Below are 6,097 nucleotides of genomic sequence, written 5' to 3'. Positions count from 1 at the left end.
AGTGAGAAAGAATGGCTGAGACTGAGGGCTCATAAGATGAGAATACAATGAGGCTCAAGGTATGGAGGAATTCCTACCCTTTGACAGCACCTGACCTTTTTATATACAACAAAACATTAGAAGGTAGAAAGTTGTGTCAGTATGAAAAGCTAGCCAACAAGCAGTTATTCCAAAGAGAGATATGCCACACAGATTTCTCTTCAATATGGCCTTTAGGGAAGAAATTTTGAAGCTAAAATTTTAATAAATGGAAACTGTCAATTTCCATACATGAAAATGTCATAGTTTAAAAGACGAAGTATTTTCATTTAGGCCCTTCTCAGTATTATAGAGTCCAGACAGTTTAGGGAGTTTTCTCCTTCTGAGCTCTTAAGAGCTCTTACACTACAGGCCAAGAAATATGGATCATTTTGCTTTGTAAATTGTATTGTTTGTAAATTAGCCTAACAGAGGTACTTTGATGTAAAGGAGTAATTATCCTGAAGTCTGAAAGCTAAGTAAGAGAGGTCAAGTGTGAAAACCTGATGGGATGTATATTCTCACTTATTTTTCCAAAGCCAAATATATAATTGATGGATCTGATAGAAAAGGAAAACAGATCAAGCCAATTACTCTCTTTTGCACGGCCAAGACTTTGTAAATGGCTTTAAAGAGAACTATATTTGGCAGCATAGGCCCACTATCATGCAAAGAGTTTATAAACTTAAGTTTATTCTTGTGTTCAAAACAAATAATCTTCAGCTTAAATAGCTCACTTTAAATAACTTATGTTATCTAGTAAAAGTATTTACATTTTCTCTAATAAAGACAAAATTAAATTGCCACAGTTGAAATAATATTACATTTTTCATTTTTCCATAGAAGGCTGAGTTTTAAAGCTTAGTTTTTGAAGCACAGTTAAGTGGTCATTGTTCACAGACTGATACTTTGTTCCAGTCAAGTTCAACGTTTAATGTTTACGTTATTAAAATTTACAAAATAATTTTCTTATTTGAGTGCAAAGGAGTGAGAGAGTGCTAGCAAGAGTTAAAGTGGAGGTCAGCTAGGGGCACAGGTAAACACACAGCTCTACAGGTCAGAGGGCAAATTTTAGGTGTAGGTCCTCTTTTCACCATGTGGGTTCCAGGGATCTAACTCAGGCCATCAGGCTTGTAATTAAGCATATTAACCTTTGAGACATCCTGCTTCCCATAGAATTTTTAAAAGTCATTTTTCCAGTTTCCCACATTCTATCAATTAGTAATTCCAGGGATTCTGATAGCACTTTTTTTTTTCTACACTTATAGAAATACGGAAAGTTGTATCATGGCTGTTACAGACTTATGCCAATTTGTTAATCTTTGCATGTTGATATGTTTTCACTCTAGATTAATTTATGCATATCATTTACATGAAATACATTAGACTTCATCCTCTGTATGTGATTAACATTATATTGCCATGTATAATACATCTCCAGTGTACAGCTCTCTCCATTCCCAATGGAAAAGGGACAAACAGAACCTACCTTGTTCAGTAGATATCTATGTATGAATCACGCCTGCATGGATATTTTATTGGATTATGAAATTCATAGTGTTTTAATTTATGTGATCATTATATTTTATTATTTTTAAAATGCTGCATTTCTCAGACTATCAACCCAAAAGAAGTTTAAAAAGGGGAAAGGCGGGATCAGTAACTAAGGATGTTTAAAAGCCTATAGGGAAACATTATTTTATGTTTTTAAAATAATAGATAAATCAATAATAGATAAATGATAAGTAGATATAGATAGATAGATAGATAGATAGATAGATAGATAGATAGATAGATGATAGATAGATTTATAAATGATAGATAGATAGATAGATAGATAGATAGATAGATAGATAGATAGATAGATAGACAAATCAGGATATAAATTTCTTTTCTGGTTCAATCTATTTGGAGTTCTGTAGGCTTCTTGGATATTTATGAGCATCTCTTTCTCTATGTTAGGGAAATTTTCTTCTGTAATTCTGGTGAAGATATTTACTGGACCTTTAAGGTGGTAATTTTCACTGTCTTCTATTCCTATTTTCCTTAGGTTTGGTCTTTTCATTGTGTCCTGGATTTCCTGAGTGTTTTGGGTTAGGAACTTCTTGCATTTTGCATTTTCTTTGACTGTGGTGTCAATGTTTTCTATGGAATCTTCTGCACCTGAGATTCTTTCTTCTATCTCCTGTATTGTGTTGGTGATGCTTGAATCTATGACTCTTGATCGCTTTCCTAGATTTTCTATCTACAGTGTTGTCTGCCTTTGTAATTTCTTTATTGTCTCTATTTCCATTTTTAGATCATAGATTTTTTTTTTCAGTTCCTTCACCTGTTTGGTTATGTATTCCTGCAATTCTTTAAGGGATTTTTGCTTTTCCTCTTTAAGATCTTCTACCTGTTTACCTGTGTTATCTTGTATTTCTTTAAGGGATTATTTATGTCCTTATTAAAATTCTCTATCATTATGAGATGTGATTTTAAATCAGAGTCTTGCTTTTCTGGTGTGTTGTGGTATCCAGGGCTCACTATAGTGAGAGAACTAGGTTCTGATGATGCCAAGTATCCTTGGTTTCTGTTTCTTATGTTCCTGGGATTGCCTTTTGCCATCTTGTTATCTCTGGGGTTAGCTGGTCTTGCTTTCTTTGACTGTGGCTTAGCCATCCAGTAAGCCTGTGTGTCAGCACTCCTGGGAGACAAGAACTTTCCAGGAGGAATTTGGGTATGGAGAGCTGTGGCACAGGGTCAGCTCCAGTGTGCAGATGGAAACCAGAAGGATCCCATCCTTGGCTATTCCTTGGTTCCTGTGATCTGTTGGCTCTGGGAGGGTTCCTCTTGTTCCAGGAATTTGAGCAGAAGTGATGGTCTCACCTGTGCTTTCAGGTGTGTCAGCACTCTTGGGAGACAAGCCAAAATAAAGTTTTGAATGAACAGTGATAAACTGAATCGTTATAACAAAATTTCTATACAATTGATTGTGTGAATAGCAGTAAGGGGAAGGTTTGTAAAAATAAGAATGAATACTGATTCCACCTGATTGAAACTACTTTCAAGAGAATATGTTGTCTATAATTTCTAAACATTAATAAATTATTGTACATATTTTAAAATAAGTATTATTTATTAAATTTATTATATATCATAGTTTGATATATTTATTGTCTATTATATTAAATATTATATTTAGTATATTATTTATAATTATTATTATATAGTTATTGTTTCTTACAAGAGTTATGGTATTATGAAAATGCTATGCATTCAATACATTTTTCCTATGTAATTAATATTTTGTCACATTTTGGGGGAATCAATTTTGATTAACAGTTCCTTATTAATTTATTTAAAGACTTTTATAAATTTTATCACCTTTTCCATATTTATTATTTTCCTTATTATACCTATAGGATATAATATAAATACTATATTACAATTTTAGATATAATTATAGCAATATTCTACTGTGGAAAATTATTATAAACAGCTAGCAAGCAAAATTGCCCGAGCAGGGCTAGTCAGTAAAATCACGGTCTACCCAACCACAGTCAGCATGGTGAGGGATGAACAAAAGCTTCTGTCTGAGGAGACGTAGGATTCCCTCTGTCTTTAGGAGGTCTGTCTTTAGGGTCTCAGAGTATACACAGTAGTCCGTGAAACTACAGGGTTGGTTGTATATGTAAAAGGAGCACTTTCAGGCACCCTTTTTAGAATTCATTTTTTAATACTGAATAAAATAACATTTAGCTATGGCACACAAGAAAATGAAGCCTACAAGAGATGTCTAGTTTCCTTTATTTCAAAGATTTGACAACTCAGGCAGGTAAAGTCTATGAGAAACCTTAGAATCAGCAAACAAACATGAGTGAGTTACCTTTACATATTAGCTACACTCAACATCATTTATTCTGACTCTTGTTCTGTCCTATAACAACCACTCTGCTTTAGTTGATGTCTAGGTTCCTCAAAATCGTATTGAAATGCATTATGTATAGATTTCAGTGCAAAAAAAAGCTGTAAAAAGGGGTGGGGGAGTTTTGGTCAATGATCTACAGGCCACAATTCCTATTGTGCCTTATAGTGTCTACTGAGTGTGCTTCTTAGTTAGGACCAAAAAAATATGATAAATGTTCTACTCACACATCAGTGAGAAAACAAAAAGTCTCCTGTCTCTCTTGTTAATGGTTCCATCTCCATTGTTAGCTCCCAGAACAACAGTGCTCTTATTAGCCTACCTTTGAACAGGTAGAGGGCTCCCTCCTGTGGGCAAGTAGCTGAAACAGTCTCCATGGCAACAGACAACTGCAAATCCTAATATCAAACACTGACTGAGGAATCCCAAGATTACATAAGAAGACAATAGAAAATGGAAAAGAACCTAGGAAACAGGAAATATTGACTAGAAAAAGAAAGATAGCAAAAATGCCTTAAAACTAAGTAGAATAATTGGGGGAAAAAAGGAACAGACATTATCATCGTCAACAACAAAACATACAAATTTCCTAGACCATGAATGAATAAGAAGGAAAGGACAAGAAGCCAAGTTGGTAGTAACATTAACAAAGGAAATTTGTAAATTTGATCATGATAATGCATTCATTGTGGTGGTTTGAATATAATGGACATCATAGACTCATATGTTTGAAAACTTGGTCTCCTTTAAATGAAGTTATCTGGAAAAGATGAAACAGTGGGGCTTTCTTGGAAGAAGTGTTTGCTGGATGTGACTTTGGAGTTTCAAAGCACATATGAGCCCTCCCTTTCAGTCTATGTGCCTCTGTCTGGCTCTTTGTGTCTCTGTGTCTCTCTATCTCTGTCTCTCTGTCTGACTCTCAGACTCTGTGTCTCTGTTTCTTTCTCTGTTTCTCTGTCTATCTCTGTCTCTCTGTCTCTCTGTCTCTCTCTGTCTCTCTGTCTCTCTGTCTCTCTGTCTCTCTGTCTCTCTCTCTCTCTCTCTCTCTCTCTCTCTCTCTGCCTTCTGTCTGTGGATAAGCATGTAAACATTTAGCTACTGCTCCAACATCATGCCTTTCTGCTACAATGATCCCTGCCATTCGAGGGCAGGAATTAGAGTCAGTAATAAACTAATCCTCTACAATTTTAAGCAAGAGCCCCCAATAAAATGTTTTATTTGATTAGAGTTAATTTAGATAGGATGTCTCTGTAAAGCAACAGAACAGTAACTAAGATACTCACTTGTCCTAAAAATTATGATAAATATTTAAAATGTGAAAATAATTAGTGAAATTCACTTATTAAATATTTCCACAATGAGTATATTTTGTTTAACAATATTATGCTAACCTTTCATATTAGCAATATACAAAATGAATATATATATATATATATATATATATATATATATATATATAGAATTTATATATATATATATGAAAGACAAAGTCAGGCACAATGATAGATGTTCCTATTGTACAGTTATATCAAATGGTAATTGAGTCTAAGACTCAGCTAGAAGTTTATCAAATAATTGATTTACTAAGCTAATAAAATATTAAAAGTTCAAAATATTTAATAGAACCTAATTGCATGCTAGACATCCAAAAATGTAGTGCTTGTGACTAGAAATGGAGGTTCAATATTTATTAGGAACATGACATAAGAGAAATGAAGGAACTGTAAATTATCAGTCTATACTAAGGTAATGTAAAGTGAAAACTTAATTCTCAGAAAATATAAGAGCATTTGAAAGCTTATCTGAAGAGTAGAAATACATACTGTTCCATTAATCGGGTGATTTACTCTGCTGCCTTGAAAATAGATGTAACCATTATTAATTGTGTAGACCCAATAAGATACTAGAAAAGTCCCAAGGAATATTTATAGTCATTTTTATATTACAAACCCAGAGATAGAATGAAGAAATTTTAAAATGAATTTTGAAGATGCATATAAAAGTTATTGCTAATGGAGAAGCCAGAGATTATCTGAAATTTATAAGTTTCGAGCACTTACAAAAGGAGTTTCATGTACTATATTTAGAAAAATCAGATTGAGTGTCTCAAGAGTTCAGGATAATTTTAGACTTTCTTTTCTTCATTTCATTAATATTTTATTAGATAGCTAT

Source organism: Mus pahari, chromosome 22 (assembly GCF_900095145.1).
Source record: "Mus pahari chromosome 22, PAHARI_EIJ_v1.1, whole genome shotgun sequence".
Classification (NCBI taxonomy): domain Eukaryota; kingdom Metazoa; phylum Chordata; class Mammalia; order Rodentia; family Muridae; genus Mus; species Mus pahari.
Note: the sequence above shows the minus strand (reverse complement) of the source record.